The sequence below is a fragment of the Rhynchophorus ferrugineus genome, unplaced genomic scaffold, assembly GCF_030347505.1.
Source record: "Rhynchophorus ferrugineus isolate W39M unplaced genomic scaffold, kcgeb_rfMv2 rfM1, whole genome shotgun sequence".
NCBI classification, from domain to species: domain Eukaryota; kingdom Metazoa; phylum Arthropoda; class Insecta; order Coleoptera; family Curculionidae; genus Rhynchophorus; species Rhynchophorus ferrugineus.
Genome location: NW_027472580.1, coordinates 76,402,758 through 76,430,540, shown reverse-complemented (window position 1 = coordinate 76,430,540; position 27,783 = coordinate 76,402,758). Strand labels below are relative to the sequence as shown.

The following is a 27,783-nucleotide window of genomic DNA, read 5'->3' as shown; positions in this document are numbered from 1 at the left end:
TCATTGGTGGTTCAATTCGCACTCGAAAACTGACATTATTGGTTGTAACATTTTACATAGGCTTGCGTTTGACAGAAAATATGTTGTCTGTTTAATAACTTTAGATTTTATAACTACAGTTCAAGTTATATTTAAATTTATCTGTTTTTTGTCTATATTCCTTAATAATAAAGATTAATTAATTAATTTTGAGATAAAAAGATATGATGGGAGAGATAGAAAGCACTGCAAACACTTTCGAATGCAACACCCATGGATAGAAAGAAACCGACAATAAGAGAAACAAATGATAAACAACAGTGAAAGTGATTCGTATAAATGAAAACAACTAATTTAATAATATGGAATGGTAATTCTGGCTCCATTAAAACAATAATAAAATTTTAAAATATGATATTCATTTTACAGCTGTAGTCATTGGTTGAAAAAGAAAACAAATCACAAACGTTGGGAATCTTGTATTAAGTTACGTTCTTATTCATCAAATATTATCCAGGTCAACAAAATTGGATAAGACTATGCGAAACATGAAAATAAGTAAAACCATAGTGGAGAAATAAAACTTATCATGTTAAAACTAACCTTACTTATGGAAGCTAAAATTACGCGTTGCAAATGAAAGTGGATATAACATAATGTTCATATAAACTAAAAAGGGATCAGTTACTGATATGAATAATAATTTTTAATAGCTTAAGGAAATTTATTGAAGAAATTTAAATATAAACATGAATTTAAAAGTAGTTGAAACGGTTTTATTATGTAGCAGCTATAAGTTTTCAATGTCCTCAGCAGGATGACCAAGTTAGCAGATAACCTGCGTAACGGTTATGTCTTGAGTCCATTATATTAAGTCTAGTAAGAAAAAATGCAGTATTTTTTCACTATATGGCTTTAAAAACTTGCACTTAGTGCTGCAAGAGCTGAAGTTGTCACCCAATTCAAGAAAAAGCTGATAATTTTGAAGAGAAAAACTCATTTGACAGATTTACCAATGGTTGTCTTAGCTTTGTTAAATCACATAAAAAAACACCAGAAAGAGAAATGCATTATATTTTACGTTTTTTTCTCCGATATAGGTGAAAATATGACATGACTGAAAATGAAAAGTATTTATGGTTCTGATATTGTAACAATCAATCAATACCATATTTGAATTCGTCGATTGCATTCCAGTAAATTCAATGTTAAAGTTACAACACGTAATGGAAGGCCAATTATTGAAATGGCAAAAGTCGATCATCAAATAAGCACTGTTTATTTGGAACCATTTAGTACAGTTTACAAAAAGTGGTTGGACGTATGTATGCCACACAAGTTAAACCAAAAAAAAAGCACCATGGACCGAATTTTCATGAAGAACTATGAATCGTTGCCCCGAACATTTTACAGTGTGTTTAGTGTGATTGGCAAATAATTATATACTATGAGCTGTTAACTACGACCAAGCTCTTAATCCGAATCTTTATTTTGAAAAACTGGGTCGTTTGAAGGAAGCACACAAGTTGGACCGGAATTGTATTTCGTCAAGGAAACGCTAGGTCACAAACCAGCGTACGGGAGCTTTTCGATTTTTCAGTTTTTACCTGGTACAAAATGTATTTTAAATATACATATTTGCTGGTAAAAAAATTGCCTCAGAGGCTTGTAGAAATCTACTTATTGACTATTTCTTCTATTTTTGACAATATCAACAAGGGTTCCTATGGAAGAGTCCTGATGGATTTATTTAAACTTTGAATGTGACCATTCTATGTATGTTAAATAAAGCCTTTTAAATATAGCAAATAAATCAATTTTCATGCTGAAATAATGGATTTCTTTTTAATTTCATACTCCTACTATTTGTATAAAAATAATTATTTTCAAAGATATCAACATTTCACTCTCTAATCAAAAGCTACATTAACTGTTAAGCTTCAGTGTTTATAAGTTGATAATGATATTATATAAAGAGCACATTCGTGTCTGATGTATGCTATATAATTAAAACCCGCAGAGAGCAGCTCTTTCCGATGGGCGGTATCAAACTGCTCCATCGAAAGGAAACTATTATACCTGACCAGTAACGCGACGCACTCACACACTCGCACACAAAAAGGTACGCCGATAGGGATAAGCAGCATTAAACGATACACATCGAGAAAAAAGAAAACCTTCTTCTCGATGGTCCCACATGCCTCCGACCGCATGCTGGTCGGATGGGGCAGCGAGCGGACACGTTATTCTCAATTTAAATTACCCACACAACCACGATAATCGTTCGCCGAATGGCTGTTGCTTCATTTTGAATGTTTTGTTAATGATGCCGTTGCTCAGTCGAAACGGTCCTTCTGAGCCGGCATCGAAACGATCGTCATGAATCAATTGGTCGTCCGGCCATTTCTCGAATTTATTCCGATATTTTCTGATACGAAGTGGTGTTTTGTTATTCTCGAGTATCGTTCTTCGTGTTTTTTTTTGCCGGTTCCGAAATCGATAAAAGTTGCAAATGAACGCGTCGTATTTATGATCTCGTATCCATAAACAACCGCTGTTTTCTTTTTGTTGAAACCGAAAACAGATCGAGGAGGTTATTAGAGCCACTCTCTGGCGATTGCTAATGGGTTTTATGGGGTTATAAGTTCAGTCGAACAAGTAAATTGTTAAAATTTTGAACCATAATACTGTCATCTTTGACAATTGCTTCTACAATATTACGTGGGACATACTTCACGAGTTTTTTTGTTTTATTGACTCATATGGAAGACCCCCGAGGTTATCAATGGTATACAATACCAATATCAAGGAAAGTTAAGAAAAAAAAAAAAAAAGCTTTCTAGTATTTGTTAGTACTTACCTCTTCTAAGTGGGCGAGATTGATGTAGATTTCGACTTCCCCTATCTAAAACAAATTTCCTTATTAGCAAATTTTCCTAAACTATTCATTTTTTTATATATTAAAATATTGTTACTACTCATTGCTAATTAAACTACAATTTGATTTTATAATAACTTCCAACAAGATATTGATTTAGAAGTGCCTATGCTCCTTATTTCTGTCTCCCTCTACTGGTTGCCTTACCTTTGTTTATTTAATATTTTTATTAATTAATAATTTTCAGTATTTTTTAAATTAAACAAAATTTACTCTACGATTAGACGAAATCAAATTCTTCATGCTGCAGCTGTGACAGAAGAGGCATATGACTTGGCGCTTGATTTGACTTGAGAGCATATACAATGTGCTCATTTATAATAGTTTCACAACAGAGTTTAAATAGAATATACGCGGTCAAGTTGTCATAAGTATAATGCTGTAAACGAATGAGCGATATTAACAAATAATAAGTGGTATGGAGTATCAATTATGTTCAAAATTATGTATTAAGAAAACAAGCAAATATAGGGTATCCATTGGGAAAGCTCATATTTTAAATTTTGATTGCACGTTAAATGCATTAGGTCTACTATTTCAAGTGAGTCCTATTAGCATATGTAAACATACAGCCGTTTCAGGCATACTTATGTCAATATTTCATTTAATTGTGAAGGAATAATTTTATTTGCATGCTTACAATTAGAGGCATCTTTAGAAAAAAATGATTATAATTTGTAAAAATAATATAGGTAACTTGGTCTAAATGCAACATTCTTCAGCGATTCTTATTTAGAATGATATGGGTAGTCAAAAAAAATTGGGGTCACTGAGCCGGAACTAACACAATAAAGCCTTTTTATTCTTTATAATATTTTGAAATTTGAACTTAACCATTAGAAGGGCTGTACTTAAAGAAAGTATAAAAATGGTTCTATTTGGCATAGTGTGTAAATATTTCCTCAAACATTATTTGCACCTTTTTGTCTAGAAATTGTTCTTAAAACGACTCAAACTAATTACTGAAGAAAAGCAACTCTGAGCCGGGATCAACTATTTGGATTTAAAAATAAAGTCGAAGACTTAATAGATGACGAGTACATCATATTAGGATACATTGCTTCATAACATCTCCTGATTTGGCGCATGCGCATATTGGATCCATTCAATTTATAACAAAGAATTCGAGTTTGGCGCATACGTATATGCAGATTTATTTACTTATTTCTTATCGCGATTGTTAGATTTAATGTCGAATATATAAAGCAGGTAAATATATAGGTTCAGGAAGTAAATAAAAAGGGTCAAATTTGGAAATAACACATTTTATTTAATAAAATATTGAAATATAACGAACTAATAAAAATATAATGCCCGGCTATTCTATTTTTATAAAAACATAATATTAATAAAAATATCATATTACACAATATTATTATTTTTTATAAATAAAAATACACAAATATGATAAATAATTGATTTAATGTCGACTATATAATGTAACTATTTATAAGGAAAGAAATAAACATTGAAAAATTTTTGAAATAACATATTTTATTGAAAAAATTATTGAATAAAATGATATAATAAAAGTAATTCCTATATACCTTTCTATTTTTATAAAAACACCATATTCAAATTAATTTACATATTTGAACAATTAACAAGAACTCCAAGAATCATATAAATAAACATTAACATTAAATAAACCTCTAACACAGCCAATATAGTTAAAACCAAACGAAAAAACCCACCACTATATACGAAAGCAGTAAAATTTGCCTAAAAATATCTAAATCTTATCGCTACTATTCTTGATCCACAACCCCATTAATGCATTGACTACCTCGAGATTTCGATTAACATATTGTACATTTACTAGCCTAAAATGAATGGATGATCGTACTTTAAAGCTGAGACATCTCAGATAATACATCATAATTTTCACAAAACAATAATTTATTTATCTATACTCTTATATAATAATGTATTGTATTTTCCTTGTCATTAGATCATTAGGGTGTCGTTGATAGTTTTTTATTTTGTTTATTTGATCCAGGTCTACTTTTTTTTAGCAAATTTAATTATTTCAAAGTATCACTGTGGACTGTTCTTATATCTTAGCAAAATGTTGTCTAATTCCTTCTTCTCTGATTCTCTGAATTTCACATTCTTAGACTTTTACTCTCAACAAATTCTACTTCCTACCAGTTACTACAGTTTTTGCTACTATTCTTGATAGACAAACCTCATTTATGATTTGATTACCTCCAACACAACAAGAATAATTTTTTTCTCTCTTCTTGTTACTATTAAATTGTGGCATATGTTGGTATTTATTCCAGGTCGTTAAAAATAAAGTGTTATAAATTTGGCAGCTAAAATTCCCACCATAAATAAAATTGACGCTGTTTAGATTTTAAACCTTTTAAACATTTAACCTTACATTCTACACTTCCCCGTGTTCTTACATATTTTAAAACCAATGTATGTTAAACCACCAAGAATAAGGTATCAATTTAATTATTATTACTATAGAATTATTAATGTAGGACAAAATCTAAATATCCTTTTTTTGTTGTTTTGATATGATCGACCGTACCGACCGACCCGAATAGAATGGACCGCCGTTAGAAAAAGAAGACAATAGAGTTTATTCTTTTTTGTGGTTTATTATATGCTGAGAGTGCGCATGTGCCAAATGCGGAGATATTGTGGAGCAATGTATCTCATCATATTACGGGTGTAACTGGGCAAAATTTTAAAAAGAGGAAATTTGTTCCTATATGTAACCGATGTAGGCGGGTGTACCACAAGGTAGTATTCTTGAAGAAATACTGTATTTACTCCGTGTGTGTGATTACACTTCAGTGATTATATTGTTGAAAGATTAATGGCCACATTTGCTAGTGATATTTCAATATTAACTTTATACAATAAAAATTGTTTATTAGCATTGCCAAGTGGACTAGGAAATGGCGAATAATATTAAATACTTCTAGAATACATATCTGAAAGGTATTGTGGATGCACCCAGATACTACAGGAACAATTACTTACACCGAGACCATCGGATTCCCACTGTCATATAGGAAATTAGGAAATTCGCAACAAGACATAAGAAAAAATACCAAACAACGCTGAACTAGGACGCAGCCTCTAGAAAACCAAACTGTGTGGTCTTGGGTAGTTGTGTGATGACTGCATTAAAAGATGGGTACCTAGTTTGTGTGAAGTTTGTACAGAAAAATACACCTATTATTAATATACAAATAATTATTTTCAAATATATCTATTATATACCTATACTAAATATATTAGCAATACTAGCTTTATAGAACAATAGGAAAATAAAATACAATGGCCTGTTTATTAACATAGCTGATTGGACTAAGAAATTACAAACGATATGAAATACTACTACAAGTCTACATATATCTCATACAAAAAGTGGACCACCTACAGATAATTTGGTTTAGTGTGATTCCATATGAGATAAAAACAAGATATTTGAGTATGATACTGGATGCCAAGCCCAAATGTTAAAAATGAAACGAGTAAAATTTTGTATAAGCCTAAACAAAACTGTGATGGTTACTTGGATGATAATATGAATTATCACATCAAAATAAATGGTTACAAAAACAAAGTGTGAAGCATATATGGGCCTACGATTTCCAAAACAAGAGATCTTCGTGGCTTTGTTAACCCCCATAGTATATTAGAAATGAGGATAGTCACAAAAACTTAAAGGCCAGCGAAGGTTGCAAAAGCAGAAATTTTGAATTAATATACGTATAGTTAAATTATGTGAGAAAATTGTGCCGTGTTTATAAATTTAAAAAAATATAATTAAATTTTGGTCTAAAACCTTAGATATAGGCTTTATGAACAATATGAAAGAAAAATTCCTAGATATCTGTAATCTTAGTTGATCACTAACAGGTCAATCGAAAAGACTCCGGCCTGACATATATGAATACCCCTAACCCTCAAAAGATGCGTGTATAAATTTGACAGCTGTCGGATAGCATTTTGTGTGAAGCATCTTTTGTTATTGTGAAAAAAATAGATAAAAAGGAATTTCGCGTGCTGATAAAATATTGCTTTTTGAAAGGAAACAATACAATTGAAGCAAAAACTTGGCTTGATGCTGAGTCAGACACTGCAAAATCAACACCAAGGATTGGTATGCTAAGTTTAGAAGTGGTGAAATGAGCAGCGAAGACGGTGAACGCATTGAATGCCCAAAATATTGTTACCGACGAAAACATTTAAAAAATCCACAAAATGATTTTGAATGACAATAAATTAAAATTAAATGAAATATCAGACGCTCTAAAGATATAAACTGAACGTGTACATCATATCATTTACGAATATTTGCTATGGGAAAGCTCTGTGCAAAGTGGGTGCCGCACGAGCTCACTTTTGACCAAAAACAACGACGAGTTGATGATCCGGAGTAGTGCTTGAAGATGATCAAGCGTAATAAACACGAGTTTTTGCGTGTGACAATAGATGAAACATGGTTCCATAATTTCACTCCATCATATTATTCACGAATATTTGGGTATGAGAAAGCTCTGTGCAAAGTGGATGCCGCGCAAGCTCACTTTTGACCAAAAACAACGATGCGTTAATGATTTGGAGCAGTGTTAGAAGATGATCAAGCGTAATAAACCCGAGTTTTTGCGTCGATATGTGACAATGGATGAATCATGGCTCCATAATTTCACTCCGAAGTCCAATCGACAGTCATCCGAATGGATTGCACACGATGAAGCCGCTCCAAAGCGTGGGAAAATGCAACAGTCGGCTGTTAAGGTTATGACGTCTGTATCTTGAGATGCGCATGCAATAATTTTCATTGAATACCTTGAAAAAGGAAGGACCATCAACAGTGACTATATCATAACGTTATTGGACCGTTTGAAGGACGAAATCGCCGAAAAACGGCCGCATTTGAAGAAAAAGAAAGTGCTGCTTCACCAAAATAATGCACCATGTCACAAGTCGATGAAAACGATTGCAAAAATCCATGAATTGGGCTTCGAATTGCATCCTCATCCATCCTATTCTCCAGATCTGGCCCCCAGAGATTATTTCCTGTTCTCAGATCTCAAAAAAAATGCTCGCTGGAAAGAAATCTTCGTCGAAGAGGTGATCACCGAAACTGAGTCCTATTTTGAAGCAAAAGGCAAATCGTACTACAAAAATGGTATTGAAAAGTTGGAGGGTCGCTATAATCAGTGTATCACCCTTGAAGGGAATTATGTTGAATAAAAAAAACTAATTTGGCGAAAAAATATGATTAACTGTAGTAAGCCGGGGACTTTTCAATTGACCTGTTGACGTTACATTTGCGTATTGTTCTAATATAAATATTGTTCCGAAGAATGGTAGATGCTATATCTTTAAGTTGATTGATTATTTGATATTTATTATAAGACAGTGCATCCCCTCCCTCGCCGCTATTTCGGCAATCCCCGTGCCTCTGTTTGGCTTAATTCGATAACTTTAGCGAGTTTAAAAGTTTCTTCTTGTCGAAGTTTCCCGACGCTTTCGATGCAAATTCCGTAATTTACAGGCAAACAAACGGGACCCCGGCCGATCGTTACAGGCCCAGATACAGGAAAGGGGATAGGCAAGAAGTAGTTTTGAAATAATCAAACGATGCCTTTAAATATTCATGAACGTCCGAGTTAATTTCGTCGGGAAAACTTTACGCTACATTGTTCGAAAAAGTCGCCAATAATTTATTTTCCGCATTTTGCAGTTTTACTCGACCTCATCGTAGTCTAATAAAAAGTTTGGCTATCAAATAAGGAATAAGGTCGCATGTGACATAATCCCCCAACTTATTTCAAAAATAGTGTATTTATTTCAATGCCTTCTTCGATTTTTTTTAATTAAAAGAGCTACGGCAATTCCTTTTTTTAGACAATCTTCATTATTATAAGAAGCATTAGTCGATGTTTGACCTTCACAGAGTAAAGACGTGTTAGGAGAGACGGTCAGTGAAATTGACTTACTGGTGAAAAAGTGAAAGTGCGATCGGAAAAAAAGGTCAGTACCGTAGAAAATAAATGCAAAATGCCATAAAACGTTAAGGGTTGAAAACTCAACATTTGGACCACAAATGCGGCGTAGGAAAATTTGAAACTTATAAATAACAGTATTACTTCAACAATATATAAAAAATATGGAGAAGAACACTGCACAAAAAGCAGATAAAATAGAAACATCGACAACAGGCGTGTCACATATTGCAGTTTTGAATGTAGAGAACACAATTAGAACCCAGAACGAACAGGCACTCTACAATGCGTGGATGAACGAAAACTCGGCGCGGGATCGTCTTGAAATTGCATTAACCAATATGCAAAAACAAATAAATGCTAGCTACAACTAAATAAACAAAGCTCTGAGGGCAAGGACAAAACAACGATAAACCACCAAGCCAACAAAAGCAGTCCAATTGTTACATACGAAACAGATGAAGAAGAATTTCAGAAAGAAGTAGGTTGCGACGCAACGATGGAAAAGCTGAATAGAATCTACCATATATATAAATAACGCTTATCAGCACGATATATCTCTAAATCTGATTTATCTAATGGAAGTTGTCATAGAAATTGACAACAATCTTAATTCTAAAAAATAATTGCTTCAATCAAATTGCTAATTTAGACTGAAGCATGTTTCGGAATGTCTTAAGATTGCTCGAATAATTATGATTATATATGACACACCCACACGATTCTGACAAACCAGCAGAACAAGTTGGATCTTACGGGCTTATTTCGCTGCTATGTTACCTCAATATATAATATTAAAATTATTTGAGAAACTGTTGTTAGGACATACTAAACCGTTTATTGAAATACCAGATTTCCAGTTTGGATTTCGAAATCACCACTTGACAATCGATAAAGTACACAGTATAACAGCGGTTGTTGAAAGGGCATTCGAATAAAAGAACTACAACCCTGCAATATTTCTGGACGTCTCACAAGCTTTTGACCGGGTATGCCATTTGGGATTAATCTACAAAATGATCAGTACATAATAAAAAAATATCATATCTATCAGTACATAATAAATTGCTATTATATAAGCGAATATTGAAACCTATATGGGCATACGAAATACAATTATTGGAATGTTCCGCGAAAACTAAACAAATACACAGGACTGAGATATCACAGGATTGATTACTTACATCTAAACCTTCAGATACCGACTATCAGGCAGGAAATAAAGGGAATTGCAAGGAGACTCCATGGTCATGTCAATATCGAAGTAATACAACTCTTGGATAACACCATAACAGGAGTCAGACTCTAAAGAATCAAATCATTTGATCTTGTCTAGTGTAGTGTAGTAAAGTGCATTTAATAGAAAAACAGTAATGTTAATAAATACACTTTATTACAACACAGACTAAGATAGGGTCGATTGGTCCTCCAGATATATACCTAGATTTAAGTTAATATAAAGACAAATTCAAGGTTAGTCAGCAATGACTAGTAAAAATGTATTAAATAAATAAAAAACATTATTAACACATGAAAAATGTTATCGCTATGGCCATATTGCTAATTAATATAACAAATCAATTGAAAAGACCCCAGCCTGACACATAGATGGCGCTATTAGAATTAAATCCATATGTTTTTTAGTTAGCTCTAATCGTCAAAAGATGCGTGTATACATTTGACAGCTGTCGGATTATTAGTTTGTGAATTATACCATTTTGAGTGAAGCAACTTTTGTTATTGTGAGAAAAATGGATAAAAAGGAATTTCGTGTGTTGATAAAACATTGTTTTTGAAGAGAAAAAATACAGTTAAAGCAAAAGTTTAAACTTGGTGAAATGAGCACCTATGACGGTGAACGCAGTGGACGCCCAAAAGAGGTTGCTACCGACGAAAACATTTAAAAGATCCCCAAAATTATTTTGAATGAATGATTGAAATTGAATGAAATAGCAGACTCTCTAAAGATATCAACTGAACGTGTGCGTCATATCATTCACGAATATCTGGGTGTGAGAAAGCTATGTGCAAAGTGGGTGCCGCTTGAGCGCACTTTTGACCAAAAATAACGACGAGTTGATGATTCCGAGGAGTATTTAAAGATGATCAAGCTTAACAAATCCAAGTGTTTGCGTCGATATGTGACAATGGATGAAACATGGCTCCATCGTTTCAGTCCGTAGTGCTCAGTGACTCAGTGCTCAAGTGTTGCTGCACCAAGACCATACACCATGTCACAAGTCAGTGAAAACGATGGCAAAAATCCATAAATTGGGCTTCCGAGTTGCTTCCTCATCCACGTTATTCTCCAGATCTGCCCCCAGCGACAATTTTCTGTTCTCCAATCTCAAAAAATACTCGCTGGGAAGGAAATTTCGTCGAACGAAGAGGGGATCGCCGAAACTGAGGCCTATTTCGATGCAAAGGACAAATCGTACTACAAAAATGGTATCGAAAAGTTGGAGCGTCGCTATAATCAGTGTGTCACTCTTGAAGGGAATTATGTTGCATAAAAAAACTAATTTTGCCAAAAAATGTGTTTTACTGTGGTAGGCCGGGACCTGTTATTTGGTGTTACATTTGCCTATCGTTCCAATATTTGAGCTAACGATTAAAAATAAACAAAAAGGACAATTCCTTGAAGTTATAAATAAATATTGAATATTTTCATTTATATTATGTTTATATGTTTATATGTATACAAATTGTTACATTAATGACATATACGTTTCTCTAAGGAATGAGAAAACATATGTAGTTTTAATCAAAATGAAGGAATAAAAGTATCCAACCCCCGATAATTTCTATCGTTACCTAATTGTAATATATAGGTATTGAATTGTATAAAGCAATTTTCTAATGAAAACAATCAGGTTCGATGTAGTTCTTATTGTTAGCGGAGGAAAATCACTAGCCCAGTACATACCATAACGATTCGGAGGCAATTTAATAAAGTAGAATAAAACTGCCGGTCGAAGATTTGAGATCGCGTTTAAGGATATCAGCGATAAAGTTAAGTAAGGTGGAACATTCGGGCCGTGTTTGTTCGCTTCCAGCCAACTCCACGTCTTTAAACAATGGGTGTAAAGTTTTCTTAGTGGCGCCGTTACCCTAACTCTCTCCCCGCTCGAACTTTTTAAAAATATAAAGCCGGCAATTTATCGAAGCGCGGGCGGTTGCCGTGTACGACCATAATATCTAAATTTAGTCGGGCAGAGGGGCCACGGACTGCTCCCCATAACCCTTCTTTATTGCTTCATCCCGATACATCTTTCACTTTTGGATTTACGGTTATGCGAAAACTTTCTCCGATTTCTGCCCGCTGATGTTTTATTGAAAACTTTCCTTATTTATATTAATCGACGTTGAGGATGGAGTTCTTGTAGGATAGAAATCGAAGAAATAGATTGCGATTAAGACGACTTATAGGAATATTTATATCCCTTTTTTTATTATTTAATTACTATATTGCTACCAGTCGTTTCCGACTAACCTATAATTTGTCTTTATCATAACTTTAATTATAGGTATATAACTAGCAGAACCCATCGGCCCTATCTCAGTCTCTGGTGAAATAATGTTTATACATGCCACTGCTGTATTTTTTACTATATGCACCTCACTACACAACACTACACAAGATCAGATGGTTTGATTATTTTGAGTCTAGGTCCTGTGGTATCCAAAAGCCGCAATACTTGAACATTATCATGAGCATGGAGTCTTTCCTCATGCCCCTTGCAATTGTCTTGATTTATTGACTTACTGTGGATATCTGAATGTCTCGATGTAGGTAATCAGTCCTATAGTATTTGGGTGCGCACACAATACCTCTCAGGACTTTGTTCTACAAAATGTGTATTTTGTTTATGTTACTCTTTGCAGAACATCCCCATAATTGAACTCCGTATGTCCCTATAGGTTTCAGTATTTGCTTATATAATAGCAATTTATTATGTACTGATAATTGTGATATTTTTCCAATTATCCACTACATTTTCCTATATTTCAATTCCAGTTCTTTTCTTTTCTTCTTTATACATTCTTTCCAGCGAAGTTTTGCATCAAGATTCATTCCGAGATATTTAGCGTTGTTGATATGCGGAATGATAGTATTATTTAATGTTATAGGTGCTTGTACGGTCTGATTTTAGGTGAACTGCACATGCACATAATTACTTTCGTTAATTTTTATTTTCCAAGCTTGTGTCCAATTATTTATATTGTCACTTGCCTGTTGTAATTTTCGTGTTTATATCCCATAAAAAGTACTTTCACTTAGTCATGCTTTGTTTCATGAAAACCATTGATGATATAAGATAACTAAAAGCTAATTCAATATATATTTAACAGGTCCATTAACAATATATTCGTAAAACAAATACGCCGTTGTGATTTCTGATATATTCAAGGCTTTTCTGACATTTCTTTCTCGCTAAATTAAGCGTATGATTTAAAATTTTATAACTTTTTAGCGGAATCTATTTCATATAGAAAATAAGCAACATACTTAATCTCGACAATATTGGTCATACCCTTCTATAATCTTACGCTCTCAGTTTTCACAATCTTATTTTACAAATTGAATAATTATTATTGTTCTGTTGTATTTTCATTAATTCACAAGCAAGGCGAGTACGGTATTAATACATCAATGTGTATTTCCCAAATTAAAATAAAACTAATCTACTTAAGCTAAAGTTTAGAACAACATAATATACACATTTCTGTGGTTTGATTCACCTCAATCTTCTAATTTCCTGCGTGATGTATCATTGCACTGCTTCAAGCTGCACAGCTACGTGTGTGATTTGACATTCTTATTTCATGTTTTAGGCAAAATCTTGGATCACTTCATATATCCATTTGATTTCGAGGTCATCGTGTAGCTCTTCGTTGGTTACGTAGCGATAAGCATTGGTACTTATTACTAGATTTTGTTTGGCTGCGTTGAATTACTGGTGGGTTTAACGTTTTATTGCAGCCCAATATCTGCACCCCATAGGGCCAAACTGGCTTTGATAAACTGATAAACCAAACTCGTTGATTTTAGATCAAGGTGGAAATATCTTCCGACTAATCAGTACCGTTGCTTGACTTTGAGCCTAATCTGCTCTGCTTTTTATCAGACGTGATGTTTCCAATTTAGTCTATCAAAGGGATGGATGCCGAGGTATTTAACTAATTTTGCTTGAGGAATAGGGCATATCACTTGATATAATTAGGTTTTTGACATTTCGCCGCAACGCAAAATTAACAGGAATATATTTGGAGCTATTAAGGTGTATTTTCCAGTTTCTAGTATATTTGTAGATCTTCTTGAGTGCTACTTGTACTTTTTCTACAGCCATAGACAGAGAGATTGCTATGATATCTGTGTCGTCGGCAAATATTCCCGTTTGTTTTATTCTTGGGATATCAGCAGTGTAGAGAAGATACAGAATTAGTTCCAAGACATTACCCTGGGGAACTACAGCTGAAATAGGGTTAAGTGTTGAGAATACCCCTGATAGTAATTCCATGGCAGCAATTTGCTAATTTTGTAGATTATTCCCAAATACCCGGTCAAAAACTTGTGAGACGTCCAGTAATATTGCAGGTTTGTTTTCTTCGAATGTCTTTTCAACAACCGCTCTGTCAACTTAGTCGATTGTCGAATGGTAATTTCGAAATCCAAACTGAAAATCTGGTATTTCTATAAGTGGTATAATAATTTTGAACATCAGTTTCTAACATCAAAAAGATCCAACTGATTCTGCCGGTTTGTCAGTTTTTTGAACATAATTATTCGAGCAACCTTAAGACATTCGACAACATGATTGAGTCTCTTACAGACACTGAATTTGTACGTCAACATGATGATTGCATTTCATGGCATCTCTCTCAATCACCTAGGTAAACTATTATCAATTTGATTTCGAGGCCATTGTACAGCTCTTCGTTGGTTACGTAGCGATAAGCATTGCTAATTAATTGTAGAATCCAACGCACCCACAACAAAGTTCTACGATTAATTTTCAATGCTTATTAATTACTGGTTGGTTTGATGTTTTAGTGTAACCCCATATTTGGACCCCAGTTCAAATTGGCTTTATGATTGACTGATAAACCAATCTCTTTGGTGTTAGGTCAAGTTGAGAGTATCTTCTTGCTAATCAATACAGTTGCTTGGCTTTGAATTTAATTTATGGCAGAATTGCCAATTATGACAACTTTTTACTAATTCTTTTTTCTATAAATAATTAATATAAGGTGGCTTGGTTGGTGTAACGGTCAAGGTTTATGTTTGTGATTGTTTCTAATTGGATTTGACCATATGGTAAGAGTGTAAATTCCGACAAATATAATCACCCAGTCACGCCAGTACCCGGTTTGGATAAGACCGGATGGGTTCTGGGATGGTCTCTAAATTTGACCACTTGCCAATATGGCGCTTAATGTCGAGGACCGTGGTTCGGAGCCTCGTTAAGTAGTTGGACAAATCCAAAGACCCTAGTTGGGGAAAAAGAGAAATGATCTCTAAAATATCAAAAAAATATACATTTATTTAATTTAAAGCTATTTTCGGATTTCTATTTTATTATAACAGTTATCATGTCCGAAGCGAAATGTTCCCGAATCGGACTTTTAATGTTCGAACAGCAGGAGGATGAACGTGGGGCAGTTTGCACGTAGTTCCAACGGGGACGAGAAGTATTACCCGAATCTCTAACTTATTGAATCTCATTTCCGGAGATCCGTACGGGACCATTTCCACGTCCTTACGACCGAACCGTGACTAGATCGTGTTGCTGTTTTAATAAAAAGAGGACGCCGTTATAATTCAAGTCCGTTCGGTTCGGCCGGCTGACGAAAAATTCGATTTCCGATTTTGGAACACCAGACATTCTTTCTTTTGTTGTTTTCTGTCTGTTTCTAATGTAGATAGGGAGCTCTAAATTTCATAATACTGAAGAACAACGTAAATTGAGTCATTTCAATTTAAATGGTAAATATTAATTATATCTAATCAATTGACACTGCGTGATATTCCTCTAGAACCCATAAAGAGTATAATTTTCCGTTAGTGCTAAGTACCTCGAAAGAATATGTAAGTGCACCCCATTATATTTGCCATTTAGCTAAATATGAGTAAAATAAAAGTGAAGTGTGTAGATTAAAACTTACTTTTTATTTAACTTACAGTAGTACAGTTGCCTTTACTACACATATAGTCTATTCAAAACAGCAGTGACGCATAAGAGTTGTTAAAATGTCGCAATGTTGCCGCAGCAACTCTGAGTTTTAGTACATTTTGGATCTAATATAAAAAAATCGAAATAAATAATGACACTTCTAATCTAAATAAAATAATGAAACAAAAATGTTATGTATTATAATTTAGTTTAACATTATAGTATATCTAATGCATATATTATCGAAGAACGAAAAACTACAATAAATTATACAACTACAATAATTTATAGGTTAGAGTTGTTTTTTATATATACATTGAAATTTTTTCTACACTAGTATAGGTAGAGTTCTAGGGGCCCTTTTTTATGTAGGGTATCCCCCAAAGGCCTAATCCACCAAAATAACAATTGTATATCTGAGTAATGTATTTTACTTTCATTAAAAAGCATTATAATGTTATACGCTTAGTTCTTGTTACCTTCCATGCAATGTTTCCTTGTAAAGTCATTATGATATTACTATTACATTTCTCCTTACTAGTTACTACTTGTTACCTGTCCTGTTACTACCTGTATACACCTTTCTTGATAATTTGCTACATTTAATATTTAATATATTTAATCACTGCATTCTCCTTAATGCATTTTCCATATCTGCAAAACGGTTAGTATTATTTCTCTCCTCATGTATTTTAAGCAAACGTTCATGCATATTCTGAAGAATAACACACATGATCACAAAGCTTTCACATTCTATAATACCATTCCCTACAATTAAAGTATATTAATTATATACAGACCTATAGCTGCTTCCTCTTTCATTGCCCTGTCTTGGTAATTGTCAGCATTAAATCATAAACCAATATTCATAAAATTTTATTGAATCACTTTCAGAAACACTAATCAAGTGAATAACTAAGCTATTTATTTCCAATCTATGAAAAACTTGGTCAAGATTCTACCATTTGTCAACCAGTGTATTATATATATATATATATATATATATATATATATATATATATATATATGGTAGATATGGTTCATTGTACAAAACAATATTGGATGGTTCTTCCAGATAAACTTGTATAGTGTATGTTTAGTGTATTTTTAACTTTGGGTTAAGTAGTTTAGTTTTATTATAATTTAGGATATATATATATATATATATATATATATATATATATATATATATATATATATATACTTCTGTATTGATTCCGTACTCCCCTGTGTATTAATGCAAGTTGCAAGCAATGTTCTAATATAACAGTAGTAATAAATTAAGATTGTACTAAGGATATTAATGTAAGATGTAATTAATTTAAAAAAACTACTATTGGACTTGATTACAGGACAGATTTAGACTTTAGAGCAAGATTTAGAATACATCCTCTTAATATCTTTAAATAGATAGATCGCAGTTAACAGGTCTGTCAATATCGAAAAACAAGTATTTCTATGACTAAAGGTAATTGGTATATTTTATGGCGAATTTTAAAAGAGGTGACAAAAATACATACGAATTTTTATTCATTTTTATTGTTGGGTAGTGAAATAATATGAAGTCACCCACAAAATGGTTAATAAAATAATATGAATATATAACCGGAACACCTTTGCAATTTCCTAATTTCATAGTTCGCAGTTTATCATATCCATTATTAGCTTTTACCTACGGGTTCGTTTTAATTGTTACTAATTCTTTTCTTCTCACTTTCTCTTTATCATCAGATTTTTTTTAGCTCTCTCATTAAATTATATCAAAAACTGTGACAGAATTCAGCTATACGTATGTTTCATCGCTATAATCAGATCATAATGATTTTCTAAGGATTTTATCCATTGATTTGCAATTAACGATTATGCCGAAGTCATTTCAAGCGACGAAACAAATAATTGAATCTTAGATGCAAGAACATATATAATATATATTAAAAAGTCAATTGAAAAGTCCCTGGCCTACCACAGTAAAACACATTTTTTTGGGAAAATTAGTTTCTTTTATTCAACGTATCACCCTTCAAGGGTGATACCCTTATTATAGCCGCCCTCCAACCTTTCGATACCATTTTCGTAATACCATTTGCCCCTTGTTTCAAAATAGGCCACAGTTTCGGCGATCACCTCTTCATTCGGCGAAAATTTCTTCCCAGTGAGCATTCTTTTGAGATCTGTGAATAGAAAATAGTCGCTGAAGGCCAGATCTGGAAAATACGGTGGATGAGGAAGCAATTCTAGGCCCAGTTCATGGATTTTGGCCATCGTTTTCACTGACTTGTGACACAGTGCATTGTCTTGGTGAAGCAGCACATTATTTTCCTTCAAATGCGGTTGTTTTACGATAATGCTATGTAATAGTTGCTGTTAATGGTCCTTCCTTTTACAAGACAATCAATGAAAATTATTCCATGCGCATCCCAAAAGACAGACGCCATAATCTTGCTAGCCCACTGTTGCGTTTTCCCGCGCTTTGGAGCGAGTTCATCGTGTGCAGTCCACCCGGATGACTGCGATTGGACTTCGGAGTGAAATGATGGAGCCATGTTTCATCATTTTATTATTGAACATAATCGTTCCATTATTGCCACTCAGCGGAAATCGCGCCAAAAATATCGTAATCGTCCAATGTCTCACAAAACCACAATTTATCGTTTACATGCGAATTTTCGACAGTACATTACGACAGTGGACAGGCCTCATTCTGGAAGAGAACGGATGTCTCATAATGCTGAAAATTTGGCTCTAGGGCACGATAGTGTTACAGAGTCTCCAGAAACATCAATTCGGAGACGTGGTTCCCAGTTACATATTTTGGACGCAGTTTAGGGCGAATTTTGAAAACGATTTGAAAATGTTCCCGTACAAAATTAAATTAGTCCAAAAACTGCTACCGAGAGATCCTGATTAACGAATTGAGTCAGTAATACAATACTGCTTAAAGCTGTCTGATGAAATTGAAAATTTTTCGTCTAAATTGATAATGAGCGATGAGGGCCATTTTCTTCTCAATGGCCACGTCAATGAACAGAACAGTCAGTTTTGGGGAACACATAATCCTCAATTAATTCATGAAACATCACTGAATCCACAAAAAATAGATGTATGGTGTAATATATATGCTGAAAACATAACTCGATCCTATTTTTTTTGAAAATGACCAAGGTATTGCATTTACTGTTAATGCTGAACGGTACCAAGACATGAATCGAAATTTTCGTGTGCCTGAAATGGAAGAAAGGACTAGAGGACATCTGGTTTCAACAAGATGGGGTCACCGCACACACATCTCGTTCAACAATTCAGTTATTGAATAACGTTTTTCCAGGAAGACTAATTTCGCGAAATGACGATTAAGTATGGCCAGCCAGATCTCCGAATTTAACACCAACAGATTTTTTCTTATGGGGTTTGTTAAATCAAAAGTTCATGTGAATAAGTCCCAAACGATTCAACATCTCAAAGACATATTCGTCGCGAAATTGAAGAAATACATTTTCAGGTGTTGCTGGATGGCATGAAAAATGACTTAAAAAGAGACGAAAGTTGCATAGCGAATCGCGGTCATCATTTACCCAATATAATCGTGAAGAAAAAAAATTGTAAATACCAAGTAAACTTTTTATGAAAACCAAACTTACTTATCTGTTCTTTATATATTAAATTATCTGTTATTATAGGGTCTTGATGATATTCGTGGCATTTTCATGCTGGTAATAGACAATAAATTTAATTTTTCTGCAAAAATCGTTGCTAGTTAGTCCCCAAATAGCCATATTTCTATTACGCTATGACACGCCGTATTTTTCAATTCGTTGAAACCCCATAACCGAAGCTCCAAAACCATAATTTCATTTTAACGTTCGATAACGGGCGAAAAAAAAATGACGAAATATTAACGAAAATAAACAGGCCACCAAATACGCCTGATCCTGTTGATAATTTTCCAATTTATTGGACTGAATGACCCGTAAATATCGACGGCAAAGGCTTTTATGACCTATCGGGACAATATTAGCGCCATTCCCTGTACAAAACCGAACCAGCAACTGCGTATAAAACACGTTTTGAATATTTTGATGTCTGCCCTATCGATTCGATCGATCGTCGGATGAATTCCGTTCCGAAATGGCCCATAAAGGGCACCGATCCAGTTTTGGTGGGTGGGAAGGGGGTGGAGGTCGATCGGGCCAACGAAAGTGTCATCAATATTTAAAGGATCCGCTGGAAAACAGTCATCTGGCACAGTAAAAATGACGATAGATGGTAATATTTGGTAAATTATTTATTGGAAATCCTCACTGAATTGTTTATCAGTCTATATACGCTCAAATATAAAAATGATTGAACTTACAGACTCGGATTATGGAATATTCACTCTTATAAATCTATCGTTTTTCCCCGCTTATTTTGCAGAAATACATCTTCAAGTCGTTTTTTCTTTTGATCATTTTTATACTATACTCATACTGTATATATTTTTATATCCCGTACTTAAATTCGTCAGATTTTTTTTGTTCTGGTCTAAAACCAGGCGGTGGAATGCATGACACATACCTGGTCTCGGAGACTTGCCCTGGAGTAGCAAGTTATGTGGGACTGCCTCTCGGTTTACCAATACACTAAACCGAAACCGCCTCACAGTTGTACCCGCTGATCGGGCAGCCGTTATTAGGCACAAGGACCCGGCGATTCTATTGATTCACAAAATTAAGTTAACACACGACTGGATAGTAATATATGATAATACTATGATAGTAATAGGGGGGCAATAGCTATGATTTAGGCCGTTTCAGCCTAGAAAAGGGGGGAGGTTAACGGTGACGCGGTGCTAAGCTCCCAGCATGTCGGCCAGATCGCCAGAAGAACTTGAGAACCAGAAACCAGAATAACTTGAGCTGAGTTGTTGTTTGAGGGATGATTGAGATATGAAGAGGTTGATTCCTGGAGTGTCAGTGTCCTTATGAATTTGATTATTTCTCACAAACCATGGAGCGTTTAAGATTCTCTTGGGGAGCTTATTTTGGAAAACTTGAAGCCGTTTCACCTAGCTGGGTGTAAGAAACTTAAAACAGACTTTTGAATTAAGTACAATTAAATTTTGAATATTTAATAATTTTGAAGTGGAATTAACATCTTGTAAAATAAGCATTTGATGGAGATTGGAAGTCTGCTAGGGCAGATCAGAGAGGATAGTAGGTTTGCTATCCCCGAACCTTTCTGGATTGCTTCCTGGATTTGGGAATGCCAAATGAACCGTCGGTCGAAGTGGAGATCTAGGTACGCAGTGTGTAACGTTTCTTATAGAAAATGATGGCCTGGGTTTTTAGGAGGTTGATTTGCAAACTAAAAATCCAGAATTTGAACCACTTGGCCGCATGAACGAGCTGCTTCTGTAAACGTTCTTGAATTGTAACTTCGAACCTGGCCGCCGTGAACAAAGCCGTGTCATCGGCGTAAAACGCGAAGCAGATCTGAAATAATGAGTACTTGAGATATGCCAGCATCGATTGGTTTTCGACTATAAATTATTTTACTTATCTTAACCTGGAAAGATCTGTCCGATAGATAGGACTTGATGAGAGCGATTAGGTCTTCTGGCAGGCCTACCCGCACGCATTTTGCGATCAAACCGTCGTGCCAGACCTTGTCGAAGGTTTTGATAAGGTTCAGAAGTTGTGAGCGCGAAAGCCGAATTGTTCATTAGGAATGATGTTGTTTTCTTTTGTGAAAGAGTTGAGGGCTTAGAGTATTGCCCTCTCGGCAAGCGTCGAAATAGCACTGATGAGGCTGATGGGCCTGTAATTAGATGGAGAGAATCTGTCAGACACGAGGGTGTTCATAAAAATGAGCATCCTCGTTTCCTTATCCTTAAAATTTCATAATTTACACTCTCTTAAGACAATTAATAAATCAGTCAACAAGAAGAATAGGAAGAACATGAAGAAAATTCTGCTTCCTTCAAATACGAAGAGGCTGAATATTTTTGTCTAGCGTGCATCGAGTACTATTCAGACAGTCCCCCAAGAGAATAATGGGTAAGATACGTTAGTTGCAGAGAATGAACTCACTAATAGGAATAGGCATTTAGGCACTCCTTGTGTGAATGGCGTTTATGTTTGCATGAATTCTGACAGTGGTTATATTCAGTTACTTTTTTTATCAATAACGAGTTTTGTTTATATTTCTATAGTCTATAGTAGTGTTGGGAACTATCGACTGAAATTGACTACCGACTACTTCAGTCGTACCGACAGTCGCACTTTTAGTTACTATTTTTGGTTCTACTAGATTCATTCGGCTGATTTTTAACGTTCTGGCTCTGTGGTCGTAGCCGCGCCCTTGACAAAAATTTACCCAATTTATGCTTAAATAGATTTATATGTAATATATATAATTTTATAATTTTTTTGGTAGTTTGCTTGTAACAATATATTGCTTATTAATATAGTAGCATATTGGAACGATATTTTTAAATTGTTGATGTGATAAGATAAAAAGATTAAAATTGTGAATAATAAATAGTAAAATACTTTAGACTTTTTATGGCCATAATAGGTAATATTTCGATTAATATCTCGATTTTTGTTAAAAAATATTTCTCTTCAATAATAAATAAAGCATTTACTTTATTTAAAAAGCTCTAATAATTACTGTGCAATCATTTTTAATTATGTCATGAATTAGTTTTTTTATGATTAGGTATAATTTTTATTTAGAATTTATGGTTATTACATCTTTGGTTTTAATTTTTTGTTAAGTTCTATTGTATGTCTATATTTATTGTAGTACATTATTTGAAAATACTAATTAACATATTAAAATATGATAAAACATTTGTGGGGTATTATTCATTCCATAGAAATATTCCATTCCTTTTTACAGATTCACAAAATACTCAAATATAAAAGTAATTCTACTTCATTTAAAATGAAATTATTGATTGCATGTTAATAATAGTTTTCAATAATTATTTTTTTCCTCTTATTTAACGTTAGTACGTGAAGGAATATATGCATCTCCGTCTCACTTATTCCAGCTTTCGAAAATATATGCATATATAAAATTAATTGCTCCAAGCAATTATCCCTTCCTTCAATCTTTCTTCCTGCAATTATCCTTATTCCGTCCTTTCGTCTCTCGCAATTTATACAGGAAAGAATTCGTACATCTTTCTCTGACATCACGAATCACTATTTTCATTCGCTAGTTTTTTGACTATCGACTGTTTTGACTGTTTTCAGTCGATAGTTCCCAACGCTAAACAAACGTAATGAATGTCAAAAATGCAATTTTGAGCTTTCGTGATTAACTGTATGTAATTGAATAACTATTTTATGTAGAGATTAAGATGTTTAATAGTTGTTTATATAGGTATTTTGCACCTTCTCGAATAGACATCGTTTTGGATCAGTATATTTAATATTATCGAATTGACACGTATCGATGAGAAACTAACCAACATTAATTTTTATATAGAAGATGATAATAGTGTTGAGTGTATGCTATTTTAATGATTATTCAGTAAGTATCCAACATACCAAAGTTTCGTTTTACCCTCGGAGCTCGTAGGTGCAAAGACGACGAACCAAGATTCCTAATTTATATGCCATTTTTGCCTCATTGTATCTCGGTCATAATCCGAAAATTACGACGCTTTCCGAAATGGAGATAAGTGATAAAATTGATATTCAAATATGCAAATCTGGCCTGGCACAGAGCGGGCCCAGATTTCGGGCGGGGCGCGTTATGGCCGAGGTTCGCGTCACGTTTCCAGGGCTTAAATAAAGCTGCGAATTTATTATTTTCGTGGAGCCCCTCGAAGCGACGACTTTAAAGCGGATTAACAGTTCATTTGGCTTTGGACGAAACGCCCGACGACTTGAACTTCGGTCGAGCTTACGAACGATAAAACCCTTCAGGAATACGCCATTATCGGCGATGATACAGTTCAAGAATTTATATCACTGCCTATTTAAGTATTGTTCTCACAATTTTAGTTGTTGGAATTAATTTTACAAAATAAGTAAGTAATGAGCATGTGTGATATGTCGAAATTAGAGCTCTAGAAATTGTAAAGATCATTATGTTTTAGTGTTTTAGTTTGTTATTAAGTTTTTCAAGTCTTAAAACAAACAGTTGAAGAAATTCAGCGATAAAGAATTAGAGGTGTTGCTCAATGATCAGAATGCAGTCAAAATTACCACTATATTGTCAACTTAGACGTTACGAATGATCTAATTTAGCCTTCTCGCTCTCATCAAGTTCTATCTATCGGACAAATATTTACAGATCCAAAAAAACACTTCGACCAGTCGAAAACAAATTGACGCTGGCGTATATCAAGGTTCCCCGCTGGCTCCAGCCTTATATAATCCCTTTATTTCAGATCTGTCGAGAAAAGAGCACAATGACGTCGCGTTTTACGCAGATGACACTGCTTACTTCACGGCCTCCAGGCTCGAGGTTACCATTCAAGAACATTTACCGAAACAGCTCGATCATGCAGCCAAATGGTTCAAATTCAGGAGATTGCAAATCAACCCCCCGAAAACCCAGGACATCATTTTCCGTAAGAAGCGTTACGCACTGCGCGTCTCGCAACTTAAGATCGACACATGAGCATCCTGAAAGTTAACTTCGGGGATAGCAAACCTGCTATCTTCTCTAATCTGCCCTTCTAGCAGACTTCTCATTTCCATCAAATGCTTATTTTACAAGATGTTAATTGTGTCCGCACTCTTCTACGGATCTAATGTCTACTTCAAGTTTGTTACACCCAACCAGGTGAAATACCTTCAAGTTTCCCAAAATGAACTCCTCAGGAGAATCTTAAACGCTCCATGGTTTGTCAGAAATAATCAAATTTACAGGGAAACTGGCAGTCCACAAATCATGCACTTTATATCTCAATCCTTCGACAGATAACTCAGCTCAAGTTTTTCTGAAAACGCGCTTCTTCGCGAGTTGGTGGATATGCTTGGAGCTCGGACAGGAGACGACTTCATCCGTCGCTGCAGTCATAACTTTTGTCCCCATGCGACAGCATCCAGTCATTCATTCATTGTGTAAACTCAAGTCCGCGAATCTATAGTTGGTTTGGCTATCTGTTTTTTTCGCCGGGTCCTCATGCCCAATAAGGGTCCGGTTGGTGGGTGTCATATCTCCAAATTTAATACAGTAGCAGTAGCGAGCCACAGGTCACAAGTCTCTGCGACCAGATATGCGTCAAGAATTCCACCGCCGGTTTTAGGTCAGAACAAAAAAGGTTTAGTGTAACTTAACCTTTATATAATTTACATCAAGAATTACAGATTACCATCGACGTGATGTCGTAAATTTCGTATTATTTCTAACATTTATCTTCTAACAGTGGCTAATCTGTTCGAATATCTGCAACATAATTTTAAAGTTATATTTTAAAACTATTGAAAAAATTACCTTTTATCCGACGGCAGTTTACTAATTAGTGCTATTAAAGTAAATCATTTATCAAATAGTTCACATTTTACATACGTATATTCATATTACTTCCTGCTAATTATCTCGATTAAATAAGAAATATTTCTGTTATAACTGAAAAATAATATAAAAGTTAAATTAATTTAAATCATCCCATCCAACCATTGTCAATGTGTCACCTCTCTCTAAATGACAAACCAGTAATGAAGTTGTTATCGGAAATTGGCACAAAGAGTAAATCAATAATATAAAGGTGATCGCTATTATACTGTATGTGGTTTCATCATTATCAGCTTCATCAATCCGTAGACGGAACTGGAGGAGAGTGTATTTAACCAATATGCTGCTGTTCATGCCGCAGGACTATAAATATTCTTTAGTCAATCTCGCCACAGTTGGAGATCAGTGGAAACCGTTTAACTCTCGGGCAATGTTAGACAAGATTAGATAAACATATAAAATTTGCCTTAAGCTTCTCGTTTGAAAGACCTCGTTTGAAAAGTTTGAGAAACTTTGTATTTTCAGACTCTAACACTGCTATATAAGTATCATAGCCATACAGTAGCAAGATAATCGTTCGAAAGTGACGAATTTTAGTCTAGTTGTAATATTTCATCTCTTTAACACGCACCATCTTAAAGAAGCGAAAGTTTTGACAACTTGACCGAGAATAACACGGCTGGAGGAAGAGTTAGTTGATCCTATTCTGAAATACTAAAACCAAATGAAACAATTAGGGTCAATTATTTTCCAATACAAAACTCGTTCTCCAAATTGTCCGAAACTATTGAGTTAAAGGGAAGTTTCACATCACCCACCGTATTTAAAGATATTGTATCGTTCCACTACCTTAATCGAATCAAGGATTGACGATCTAATAAAAATTATGTTATAATGAGCTATGTATCATCTCATCATGAGAAAAAATATTTAAATAGCTTGTTGCCATTTTAATTTTATTAATGTTATAGTGACTTAGAAATACTTGATTTATACATTTATTAATTAATAAAATCATACAAGACAATTAATGATAAGTATACAAGTAGAGTAATTTATATCGGTTAAGTAGAATTTGAGATGCTGCGTTGCCATAGGTCCAAATTTGCTTTATAATTGTCTTATAAATCAACCTCTTTGATTTTAGATCAAGTTGTTTAGTTAGATCACTAGTATAGTTGTTTTATTTTGGTTCTAATGTGTTTTGTTTTTGTGTTACATGATGTTGGTTTTGCAACATATGGTCGAGAGTCATCATGCTGAAGAATAACATTGTTGTGTTTTTGCTCGTACTTAAGTCCTTTTTCTGGCAGTCCTCGGCTATCGCATTCATTGTGGTCGATGGTGATCCCCATCGACGGTTTCATCGAGAAATGCCTTCAAATTCTCGTCTTTATTCACATTAAATCATTAAAAATTATTTAATAGGCTTGATATAGACATGTACATTTCTTTTAAGTATAAATGGAATGATAAAAAAAAATCATATTATAAGATGATGAAAATAGCTTTGATAATGAATATTTCAGAACCAACAGCAATTTTTATGGCCGGAATTTTAAATCAAAGTCAACATTTAAAGAACCTTAATTGAATATTTAACGGCCTAATTATACAGCGATGTTTATCATCTTTGCTCGTTTCGCCCGGAATCCGGACCCGGCTCCCCCCACGGCACGACAACGACTACAAACCTCACTCCATCCACCCTAGACCGCCCCCCCGCCCCCAACGAAACTTAATCTAAATAATTCGTATTTCGCATCTTCCCGGATATTTCCCTAAGTGAAATTCCGGAGGCATCGCGCGCCCAAGACGCATCTGCTATTCACGTTCTCCCCGAAAAGCCATTCCGTCCTGATTTAAAAGGGCGCAAACCGTTTTCTGAAAGTTATTTTCATTTCGGAATACCCGGCCGCCGACTGCCGCCACCTCTGCCGCTCGCAATACCAACCAACCAACCTACCGCGCTTCTCCAACCCCCTTCCCCCACGACCCCCGCCCCCATACGTTTCATCTCCTGCTCAAGAAAACGCCGCCCGCGCTCTTCCCATGCCGCCCCCTCTGCGTCTTGATGGAAACTGGATGTAACACGTGTTCAGATCGAGCCGAGGGGGGAGGCGGATAGGGAGGGTGGGTTCCGGTATAAGACGGCTCGGCGAACGACCATTAGACGCATCCTCGCGTCTTGCGCTAATGGCCCCTTAAAGGAGGATTCGAAAAAGTTTTTATTGTTATCGGTTTTTTCTTG

At 34.6% G+C, this 27,783-nt stretch overlaps 1 long non-coding RNA gene across 1 annotated transcript in view; it reads right to left on the bottom strand.

Moving 5' to 3' along the window:
• LOC143200023 (uncharacterized) overlaps window positions 1–27,783 on the bottom strand; it is a 207,424-nt gene that overhangs the window by 93,663 nt on the left and 85,978 nt on the right. The window contains exon 3 of the long non-coding RNA XR_013006602.1: window positions 2,840–2,884. This is a non-coding gene — a long non-coding RNA (uncharacterized LOC143200023). The remainder of the gene's footprint in view (window positions 1–2,839; window positions 2,885–27,783) is intronic.